This window comes from Tribolium castaneum, chromosome 3 (assembly GCF_031307605.1).
Source record: "Tribolium castaneum strain GA2 chromosome 3, icTriCast1.1, whole genome shotgun sequence".
NCBI classification, from domain to species: domain Eukaryota; kingdom Metazoa; phylum Arthropoda; class Insecta; order Coleoptera; family Tenebrionidae; genus Tribolium; species Tribolium castaneum.
In genome coordinates, this window is record NC_087396.1 from 10,322,362 (window position 1) to 10,335,043 (window position 12,682).

Below are 12,682 nucleotides of genomic sequence, written 5' to 3' on the forward strand. Positions count from 1 at the left end.
AAAATATTGATTTCATAAATTCTTTTTGCAAAATGAATGACAAAGAGGCTGCAGAAAAACTACAAAACGAACCCTACTGTCTGCGCCAATTAAGTAAAAAACATCACAGAAGCAAAGTTTTTGTTTCAATTATTTTTATAACCATTACTACATGTGTTTCTTGAATCTCAATAAATTTAATTTGTTTTACTGGCCGCTTTTGAGGTATATTATTTTTGATTTTTAGTAACAGCACAATACAAGAGTATAGCATGGTTAATAATTTTCAGCCTCAGCAGCCATTGCAACGTAGAAAATGGATTTAAATAAAAAAAATACTCATTCTTTTAAACACTATTTAATTTGAACGCACTAAAGCTGATCGCATACCCATTTATTCTACCCACTTATCCACTAATTTTTCTGTAATTAACACTGCTAGATTTTTGAAGTCCACTGGTTTACCGTTCTTGCCGATTGCACCTCTTTTGCTATAATCATGGCAGTTATGTAATTAGTAACGCATTGTTGTCGGATGCGAGACAACTAATGAGACGCAAGTCTTCAACAAACTTATGATGACGAGTTCAAGGTTTCCCGCAAAGTGAATGACGGTTCAATTTCCATTGTGTTGCGTCTTCGATAAACATCTTAAGACGACTTGGTACTAGACACGAAGCAGTTTCTCACTAGAATCCAGACGAATAAACAAAAATAAAATGAAAGTTTCAATTTACAAGTAAAGTGCTTGTCTTTATGCATCATTAGCGGTAAGCATATTGTTTAGGTTGATTCTGAACGAAGGTCGAATTACTAAATTTGGCAACATCAAATGCACGTTTTTACCTTGTGTTTAAGTAAAGCAGCCTAATATGAAAAAGTTGCCTAATATAATATTCGATAGCAGTGAAGGTATCATTAAAGTAACGAAGAAAAAATAAAAACTTCCCTGTGTGAATCCCGGTAATGAATTTGCTTCCATCAGCTAAAGTTCAGAAAACTCATTTATATGAACACAATTAAATTTCCTTGCAGTTTTTAATTACTTTATGCTGTGAACTACTGAACCGAAAGTTAAATCAATTCGTCCCTATACGACACGTATAGGTTTCAAAAACATGAATTAAACATCTATCATGACTTAATAATTTTATTAGCAATAAGGGTATTTTAAAAATCAAAAACAGTATTTAAAAGATGAACATTGCAATCGACTTTGTCAGCCATTTTAGATCAGAAAATAATAAAAATTAAAGAAATATCTCAGAAGGAATGTATTTTCGATTAGAATCAAAATTTGCTGCCCTTTTCGGTAAAGCTAATTATAAATAATACCTACTAGTAATCCTAAAACCTATCATGAATTTAATTTTGAAGTTGAAACTGTAGATAAGTACCTAAGTAGAAATTTTTATATCTTTGTACGTCAAAATTTGGTGCATTTATATAACATTTGCCACCTTCTAACCTAAGTATGTTAAAAAGACAGTAAACTTACTTCCTACTCGGTTGTAAATGAAGACAGATAAACGCCTAATTCTTTTCAAAAAGAAAAAGAAAATAACTAATTCTATGTAAGGCATTGAACATAAACACAAAAAAAGTGGCAGACGGTAAGTGCTACATATAATTACAGTAGAGCTAGCTTTACAACGAACACTCGAAGAGACTTGAGAATTTGACGTTACAATCGATTGTTCGTTCTAACCGAACGTATTAAAAAAGTAATTTTCAAGTTAAATAAATTCGAAAGCTTAGAACAGGTAACGAAATAAAGTATTACAGTAAAATCTTTCAACAACGGACACCCATGGCAAATTTTAAATTGTCCGTTGTGGAGAGGTGTCCACTAATGGAAGGTGGAAATTTTAATATAGGTTTAGTTACGTTCCTACAAAAATGTCCGTTGTGAAGAGGTGTCCGTTATTCGGAAGTTTTCATTAAGGGAAGTTTCACTGTAATCTAATTTAGTAAAAAAGATATGTTTACATACACAGTTAATAGTTAACAGTTTTCCAACAATACAATAAATTTTTATTTTGTAGGCAAATTTAAAGATTTGTCTTGCAATATGAGAATATGTTTATTGCTCCATTGAACGAAATAACTAAAGTACAAGAGCAGCGTACGTTACAACCGAGTTGGAGATCGCTTTTTTGTCAAAATATTGGACATTAAAAGTGCATGTTCGCTATAACCGAACTAATTTGTTACGATAATATAGGGTTTTAAATAGGACTTGCTATTCTGTTCCTTATATCCGACCATTCATTATAACTTATAAGTCAGGTTCGTTATAACTAAGCTCTACTGTATCATAGAAATACTTTTTAAGACTATTTACTTCCATGCCAGCACTATAATACATACCTACCAAAAACATTTATCAGTGCCATTATAAATTTCAACCTAGAAGCATTTGATAACTTATTATATGAAACATGTAACAAAACAACAGACTACTAGCTTGGCGTCAAACTTACTGGTTACCAGTCGACTTAATTAACAGTTTAAAACTGGTGAATAATTAAAAAATGTAACACACATAGCATTATACCCCTAAAGAAGTATAGATTTTTCTGCGATCGTCAAAAAAATGCCATTTCTACCTTACTGATCTAACAGCGCAAAGTTTGTTATGTTTATTTAATAAAATACAAAAAGCTACATTACGACCACAAGTAAAAAACCAATTATTCATTCAATTTATAATCTTTAATTAAAATATTTTTAAGTAAAAGAGATTTCAAGTGATTTCGAGCTTCCCAATGAAATTTTTAAGCTTTAAAAAACTTCTTTAAGGTAGCTACGTACTTTATACGAAAAGTTTGTGATTTTTGTTGTGCATTATTAATACTTCATTAGAAACACACCTAATAAATTCGTGTACGTAAGTAACCAAATCAAACGTCAATTTCTAATTGTCATGTTGAATTAAAATGGATATGTCCTTGCTCTACTTCTTATAAAAGAAGCTTAGAGCTTTATTGTACATACAAATAAAAGGGACCCAATACAAAGCTTTATTAAAAGCTTCTTATTCCTTCAACAAAACCAAACCAATTCGTCGATTCTTTCCGTGTATGTATTACGCTCTTACGGCAGTTTACTTATTTCTTCTTATTCATGTAGTGTTTAGTCATCCGAGTTTTTTTTTTTTTCTTAAACTGTTTAAGTTTAGTTGGACTTTTCCTGTTTTGTTTTTTATTTTCCGGTTTTTTGTCCCAGACTCTGCCGTTATCAAATTTGAAATTTTTTGCCTTGATTCAAAGTATCCCAGTATGATGCACAATCATTAAACATTCAAAACAAAGTGAACAAAAACTTATCTTTTTATTACCAAGAATTTAAACTGATGGGAATTCCATTCTCTTCTGCTACAACCACAACAAAGATTCGCGAAATTAGGTGATAAATGCAAATTAAGATAAATGACACTAAATTATAGGAAATGTTAAAATGTTTTATAACAGAATTTGTAAGTAGTCGTTCCTCTGAAAGGTCTGATATCTAAAAATAATAACTGAGATGTCCTAAATCGGTATTTCCGTCATATAAGAGGCCAATTAACGCATCAAGGAAATCATCAATAGATTTTCGAAGAAGAGATAAAAAACGTGCTCCAATTGGTAGAAATGTCAAGTGTGTCATTGAAATTCTTGTGGTTTGGAACGACGGCGACTTTTCAACGTCAACGTTTAGTTGCATAAGTGGCTCACCCTGTATCACAATACTTCTCATCTAACAAGTTGCATAATTTATTAGAAAAAAACAATTTTATTATTTTGTGGTGTTTATACAAAAACAATGACTTTGAAGCAGTAAACAAAATAGCCTCCGTAATTTATTCAGCAGATTACCTAATAAATTTTGGAGATTGGTACAAAAATGCACATTTTCGTTGTAGTGAATGCATGTGTCATACGACCTTGGCTTCTATTTTTACGTTCCATTATATTTTTGTGAGATTTTTAGGCAATTTCTGGGACCAAAAATCTTGACCAATATGTACAAACTATTTTTTACCAATTAACAGGCGGAAACGTCAATTAATTTAATTTCATTAAATCAGGAATGAGGAAAAAAGAATCGTCGTTTCTCGTTTCCAGATGAATAATTTCGATAGTTCGTGCGTGGGTGTGCTTACCATTTTCTGAGGTAAATCGGTGGTGGTGCGCGCATGGTCATCGACAAAACCCCGTCAAAAATACCATTAAAAAACAAATAATAAATAAACACAACAACCGTCCAAACGCAACACAACAAAACGTATTAGACCCGAACACGTTGTTAAAAGTTAAAACAGACGAAATAAAATGTTGGCCGATGACGGCAATTTGCAATATTGGGGGGAGAGCCGAGGGGAGGACGGTATTTCGAATGCGCAATTTCCCCACCACATTGGAGTTAGACCGGAGGAGATTCCAACGCGAAAAATCTATAGGCGTATATTGCGCAATATTGCCGTGTCATGTCGAAAAATTCTGGATACGTGCTATTTTCCAAATGTGACATTCGGGATGGGGGAGAGCAATTAAAAATATCAGCGTTAGGACGACGTTAATTAAAAATTGCCACCACGCTTCTCATTTATTTCTATCTGAATGATCATGAAAAGTCGCATTTTACTGAATAAGCACTTGTTGAACTTCGAAACGATGTGCATCGCACAAATGGAAAAGATATGAAGATTGGAGTGGACCAATAAGGGCAAGAGAACCAGGCGCCTAAAAGCGAGCCGGTGGACAAGTCCTACTCACATCTTTTATCTAATCCTTTATCAACAGAAAAGTTAATTACACTTTTAATTCACTAGTTCATTTAATAGTTATTAAAGTAAAGAAGTCCCCTTAACGCCGTAGCGAAAGCGTTAATTGTTGATGTTATTAATCGCTGGATAATAAAAGTCAATCATTTATAATCTTTTTCAAAAGAAATAAAAAAACAGAACAAAAAGCTTCATATACAATTATCATTCTACCAAGGTACAGAATAAATATGATACTCATCCAAATCACTAAAAAGAGTAAAAGGTAAACAAACTAGAAATGACTATTCAATTTTTCAAATTTTGTAAGAGAATTTGTAGAAAAAAATGCATTGTTGAGTGGGGTTTATACGCGCAGCTTTCGTGGAATTATGTGAAACACCCTCTATTATCATTTATGCGAGTTGTCACTTATTTTTTAATAAACTATTTGTCAAGTATGGGCATATTTAATAAACCAATTTGTCACGGTACTTAGATGCTCAGATGATGCGTATTTATGAAGGAAAAAGTGCTTATTTCCCCTGATTAAAACTAATTAATCTTTCCAGTCTTGTTACCGACTCACACTGGTTTAGAAATGCCAGTTTTCTATTTATTATTATTAATGTTAATAGCTTTTATAACATTTTATATCACAACGTTATAAATATTAAAGACAGTTATTTCACACACTAAATTTTGCCTAATAAATAAACGATTCTTATTTATTCATATCTTTTACTTTCTTTTTAATCTAAATACGAAATTATTTCTACTGATCATACCCCACCAAATGTCATATAAATAGGCATTGGTAATAATTAAGGTCAATAATTATCCCGCATATATTTTAAAATGCCTTATTTTTCGCAACCAGTTACGCAAAATGGCATACTAATTCTGACTTGGTGGTGCAAAACTCATTAAAATTTTAGATGTTATTAATTCCAACAATTTTTGTTTTTAAATAGAAAAATTAACGAAATCTTTTCAATTTATATAATTTAGAAATAATATTTATTCTTAAGTTTGATGAAGATTTTGCAATGTTCGGTAAAAAATGTGGAGTCAAATAAAGTTTTTTTTGTTCTGTGCTTGACATCCTCAGAGCTTTCTATTGATTTAATGCACATTTTGAACAGCTGTATAATTAAAATTAATCCTAATAACATCTGTATTTTCTTTCCAATAGAAAAAATTATTTTCGAATTTAAGAAAAAAGACCTACCTGCCTGAAAATTAAAAAGAAGATGTCTTTTTTTATTTTATAGGGTGTCTCACCTAAAACTTTTGAGTTTAATATTTCAGTTACTTGTCAACGGATTCTACAAGTGGTTACTATAGTACATTATTTCATTTAGTTATGGCCTGTTTTTTTAAACTATTGTCAGTGTTAAAATCGGATATAAAAGTAATTCATATCGCCTTAAAAGGGAAAATCGAAAAATTAGATTTACATTACGTACCCGGATTTAGGGTGAACAATACACCTAGTTATATAAATTTCTTCAACTAAAGCCATCCAACAAAAATTCGACAGAATAAAGTAGCCTTCTGGTGATTTTTTTATTTTATTTGGTGATTTTTTTATTCTATTTGGTGATTTCAGTTGTTACAATAATTGAATTTTAATCTTTACCTTCCAAAATATCTTTAACCTTCATAAAAATCTGTTGACAACTAACTATATTAGGCTCAAAAGTCTTAGGTGAGACTTAACTTAAGGATGCAAAATATGATTCGTCTGAATTCACAATTTTTTTTATTTTAACTCTCGCTTCTTGTTGGACTTCCTTGATGATGAACGTCAAAAACTCGTCTTCAAAATAGCTTTATTAATACATCAGACACGTGTATCGACCATAAGGTGGTCATCAGAGTCATCACACAAGCTTACAATTTTTTACCAAAAGATAATTTACACTGACTGTAGTTTCTGTTTACTCATTTATCACTAGTGTATCAATAAAAATCATTCTGTATTCCTAAGAGTCTACTTCATGGCCAAAAGTATTTTATTTTCCCTTTAACACTTATTGTTGATGGAAAATGATTTTCAAAGAGGAATTAGATTAGATTTTTTTCAGTTTTCAAAAATATTTTCTAAATTAATTTTAAAAAACTTTCTCCCCTACAGCCCGAGTAGAAGAATTTATCCTGTAAATCAGTTTCAGAAATGTAACGTAAAACAGCCGTAAATCAGAGCAAAAAATGGCTAAAATTTAACTCTTTTTAGCCCCCTTAATCATAGCCTTGAACATATTTTTTAGACAACCCATTCGCAATACATTCCTTTAGATATTATACTTGGTAAAAATTAAGTTTCAGGAGGTAAGCAGATCGGTCCAGAATGACTCTAATTCGAATCTCGTATAATGCTTTTTTTTGAAAAATTTTACATTATTATTCTCCACAATCATCTTCACCGTAAAGAAGAATAAACACTGAAACTTTTAGTCTGCATTTGGAAAAACCGCAGTTCAAAGAGTGATCTTTAAACCATGTATCTTTATAGGGAAGCAATTCGTGCCTTAAGACTAGACATATGAAACTTGTTTTTTAATATACTATTAAGAAATTAGAAAATAAAGGAGAATCAATTTTTAAATATATTTATTAGATTTGTTGAAAAGACTGCTGTACTGGAAAGTTGTTAAAAAATTGTTTGCCTTAAAATGTCCTAAAATGAATGTAAAGTGAGCCCAAACAACTTTTACAATGTTTGTGGTAAAATTATCCTACGAAGCTTAAAAGCGATAAACATGGTGAACGTTTCCATCAAGACTTACACTAACATGGATAGTACAAAGAAAAAGCGGTCTGTGACACTTTCGATTTTGCAAAAATTATCAAATACTGATAATTTCTAATAAATAGGTAGTATTTAAAAAACTTGACGTTCCAATTTTTTTCGACTTCAGTATCAAACTTAGGGCGAATTATTCTACGATGCATCTAGGTGTGTCTAGTTAAAAATGTTGATGTTGTAAATTAGTGTCATCCTCAGAATGTAACCTAGTGGGTGGACTGGTGTAGCTATCAAGAATTTGCTTTGAGTAGATAAATGTGCAGCAATCCTGATTCTTAAAATAAGTCCTTGATGATATTCAGCAATCAGAGATGTTTATTTTTGTCCGTAATTCCTAATAAAGAATTGCAGTAATAATAGTGCAAATAAATGACTTCTTTCATAACGACCTCTTTCATTTCATTGATAGCAAAGCAAGTTGATTCTGTTATTGACATGGCGATCCTCATAATACAATGTTCATTAGTGGGGTCTGGGAGTGAAGGCGGTGCATGGCTGCTTCTCATTTCTGAGTACAGCAGCAGCAGCAGGAACGGGGAGATGCAGGTCGCGGTTTTCAAAGCAGGAGAGAACGAACGAAGGACATGCGCGTCGTCGTAAAACATACGATCGATCCAGCTGTATCTGTGGTGACGGTCAAGGTTACCGGGTCTAGGTCACCGTTCACCCCTACACCCGATTTTCACCATCTCACGACAAAACAGGAAAACGTCCGGTTTCAACATGTTCTCAGTTACCTCCATGTTGCCTTTGTGATACAGATAAGCGGCCTCCTCATTCATCTCATGCTATATTTACCGACACAACGGACACAGAAAGAAACTGAGAACCTAATAAGGAATCTTTTCGAGATGACAAATAGAGTTCAAGATAAAGAAATCGCACATGTCCATTTCAGTACATTTCATGAAGCTAAATGGGATTTTACATTTTTTTGTCAAAGGAAGAACGACATCAATTTCGTAATTTTTACCAAGAATACCTGAATTTACAACGAAAATAATGTTATCGCGTTACCCAAAGTCCCACGTTTCAAAATGTTGATCAAATAATTTTTTAATTTTTATTCCGCCTTTATTTCAAAAGTTACAGGTTGGCGCAATGATACGAATTGTTCCTTATCACGAGAGCTATCAATTGATCCAAATTTGAATTTGAGTGGTCATTAAATTTCCATAGGACGGAAACCTTCTCCTTAGAAAAGTGTCACTTAAATCCAAAAAAAGTATTGTAAAAATTATCACTTCAAAATTGCATTAATCCCGGCCCCCATCAGACAATTAAAGAATGATGACAGGTCCGTGAAAACCTGAACTTGGTTACATATTGAACAATCAATATAAATACATTTAACATTTAACCACAAACGTAAATGAGCACCAAACTAATTCAAACAAATTTAAAAATGTGCCCACATTTTTATCTGAAGTTCCTTAATAGGTTTATAACCAACCAATTTAGAAAAATCGTTAAAATAAATGACGACTTTTTATTCACGCGTTTCAAAGCCACGTTTGTACGTGTTTTTAGTTAAAATGTGTTACAACGGATCAGCAACTCATAATTATATTATTTTCCGTTATAAAAAATAGAATGCATACATAAATATGTTGTTTGTGTATTTAGCTGAGCCTAACAGATGTAGAACCTATTTTATGTTTACCAACAGGTAGTCTTAACAAAAAATACAATTCTCTAATTTAACATCTTTACGGGAATTAATTGTTCAGCATTTCCGTGAATATTGTCATGTTTTATTCAAATAACGTTTTACAAGAATAACATGTTTTCCATACAAGTTTCCATACCATGAACCAGTTCACCATTGTGTGTCAGGTCAATTTTTAAAATTTCATTACTTATTTCCCATAATTTTAAAAGAATAAAAGAACATTGCTACACTAGATTTTGCGTTTCCTCTATTACACTTTTCTTACTATCTCTTGTTCTAAATCTTTCCGTCATTTCTAAACATCACTATCTAAAACTTAATAAATATCACACCTTTCCATTCTGCGAACGTACAAGTATTTTATATCATTGTAAATGATAAGCATTAATTACAACTAAGGACAAAAAATGCTATAACCTATAGCTTATTTATAACTAGAATTTATTAAACTGTGTAACACAAAAGTTTATTTTACCAGTACTGCAAATTACATACAAGGCACTTTTAATTCCTTAAGGTCCGGTTTATAGAAAGCTTTGTGAAAATTTAATTCGTTGTTGAAAGTTAACAACGCGAATGAACCAATCACATTTGTTCAATTTGGTCATGTGATCAGTTAATCACGCATTTAATTGCGAATTAAATTAATGACTTCTATAAACCGGTTCTTCAAATATAGCAAATTATTTAGTGTTCAGTACTATAACGAAATAAATCCACTTAGACCAGTTTTGAGTTTAGTTGTTTTGTTGTTTTTTGACAAAATTTTGATAAAACAAAAATTTTAAATCAATTTTTCACTTTCAAAATTGAGACATTACCAACTGTCCCAAAAATCCCTAATAACAATTTTTGTATAAAAACGACAAAAAAAGGCTAAAAAAACTAAATTCGTGCTTTACGACTGGTCTTATGTATGAAACTTGTTCTTTCATATACCATTATTTTTTTATACGTCGTCCACCAGGAAGAGGTCAATAAATTAATGAAATTTTTACAGTAGTCTCTATGAGTGATATAAACATATACATTTTTTTGAGTTGTTGTTTTTAAATGGAAATACCTTTAACCCCAAGAGCTAGAACGAACCACTATTTTAATGTTTTTGTTTAATAAAAACCACTCCTTTAAAAATACTGTCTTTAAATTTATAGAAAACACACAAAATGAAAGGTCAGATGTAATTTATAGTTTTTTATATTACTTTACATTTAATAGTAATTTGTAGACTTATAGAGAGAAAACGATTGACTGACTTATCTCATTATTCTGCTGAACAAATGTTCACAAATTTTCGGTGTTATAACAAAATTGTTTAATAACATCTAAATAAACCACTCTATTGCAAAAACAATTATTGCATTTGAAAGAGAGGGACTTTATAGCATACGTTTCTATATTTTTCTCAAAATGACAAAAATTGGACATATTTCGTTATAACATTGAACAGTGAAGACCCCATTTTTCACCTGTTAGAACCATCCAGTAAGCAGGCATGTATGACTAGATTTTTTAAACATAATTTAGGACCACTGGCGTTGTGCCACCAAATTTTCTGTTATTAATAACTAATTTGTGTTCTTTTCGTTACATTTAATCAAGTTACAAGTTGTTTTGTGGCTAATTATTAATCTTTTTCATGGATAACATCACAACATCTTATTAAATTTGAGTAAAATCAAAAATTGTCAACCCCCACTTTTTTTTCGCAGACCGACACTAAAAATAAATTGTGACCAAAAATTTATTCAAAAAGACCTATGCTTTCAATAAACACTAATAATAGTAATAATACAGAATAAAAACAAAAATTTTCACTTTTTGTTACAGTGTTATTACCTGTAATATTTTTAACTAATTTTTACTGGAACAACTGATTTTCTTTTTCTTTTTAACAATTTAATTTCAATATGATAGAAACAAAAATAAATCGCATTTTTATCATTTTGAAATGTGTAGGAGTACTTAATAAAATGTATTAACTTGGAAAATTCGAAGTGTAATATTTCTAAACGTCGGTTTAATTTTTTACTTTGTATTTCTTCTCTTTATTCATTTCAGTTCCTAATAACACTAGTTTACAACGTTTTTTGCCAATAGATGAAACCAATGCGTATCGGTAAGTCTAATACATTCACTTAATGATATTTTAAAGCAAATAAAATGTTTAACAATTAGTTCATCACAGAAACAACGGATGCTAAATTAGACACCAGAAACCAATTTTCAAAACTTTTAGTGAACATTAAAAAAAAACTAGATGTGATAGAAAAATGTAACATACAGGATGTTTCAAAATTGACAAATTCCGAGGTCAGAGCGTTGTAAAGAATCACTTCACTAGACTAAATGTAAAAACAAAATAAAGATTCGGAACTTCCCCACAAGGATACAGTGGTTTGAAGGTGCACGTCAGCTCACTTTGAATTGCGTTTTCTTCAAATGAAGGCTAAAAATTTTTCATTATTTTCATTTTTATTACTTATGATGTAGATGATTGTGGAAGATAATAATGTAAAACAATATTTCAAAAAATCAGCTTCATTTTAGAGTAAAAAATTTAAATTTTTGTAATTTTTCTTAAAAACAAAACGGCAAATTAAAAAAATTAAGATTTTAAAAACTCCAAAATAATATAAAAAAATAAATATAAATATAAAATAATAAAGCTAGTTTTTTGAGAAATCGTTCACAGTTATTATTCTTCACAATCATCGTCACCACAAATAAGAATAAACACTGAAACATATAGGCTGAATTAAAAAAAACGCAGTTCAAAGAGTAATCTTCAAACCAATGTATCTTTGTGAGGCAGCCCCGAATATTTTTTTGTTGGTAACATTTGAAGCCTTCTTTTTAATATCTGAATCCTAGATTTTAAACACTATTTTAAAACGCTTTTCCCATAGCAACGTGTTTTCATTTAAGTTCAAATATTCCAAAAAAAAAAATTTAATAACACTCATGCGAAAACGCTTTTAAAGTTCTCGAACTTTAAGTTTTTGTTTTTGCTCCCGTATTATTAATAACTCTTTTCGATGTTTGGACTACTAAAGCAATTCTCTACAGTGCTCAGAACTCGGAATTCGCCAATTTTGATACACCCTAAATGTTTTTTTAATACTGTGTTGCCAAATAGCCTGTATATTTTTGTTATCAGTGAGTAAGTAGAAAACAAAATTACCTAGTAGAAATGATTTCTTAGTAAAAGAAAAAAAATTGTAAACTAGTGTAATTAATATATCCATTTATTATCCCAGCTAGAATGCTCTAAACCCCTACGTGTTTCTTAATATGTATTTTATTGCTTTTTGTATTACAATTAATTCATGTAATTCATCAGTCTTCACAAATGATTCAAACAGCGAACAGTTTTAACAAAAATGGGGGCCGGCCCATGTCACCCATACACACCACCTACAAACCACACAAGTATTAAACAAAAATTAATACGTTAAAAAATTATTAGTAT

At 30.7% G+C, this 12,682-nt stretch overlaps 1 protein-coding gene across 1 annotated transcript in view; it reads right to left on the reverse strand.

Moving 5' to 3' along the window:
• Polr2H (RNA polymerase II, I and III subunit H) overlaps positions 1 to 12,682 on the reverse strand; it is a 53,928-nt gene that overhangs the window by 40,733 nt on the left and 513 nt on the right. The gene's annotated exons all lie outside the window — the stretch shown is intronic.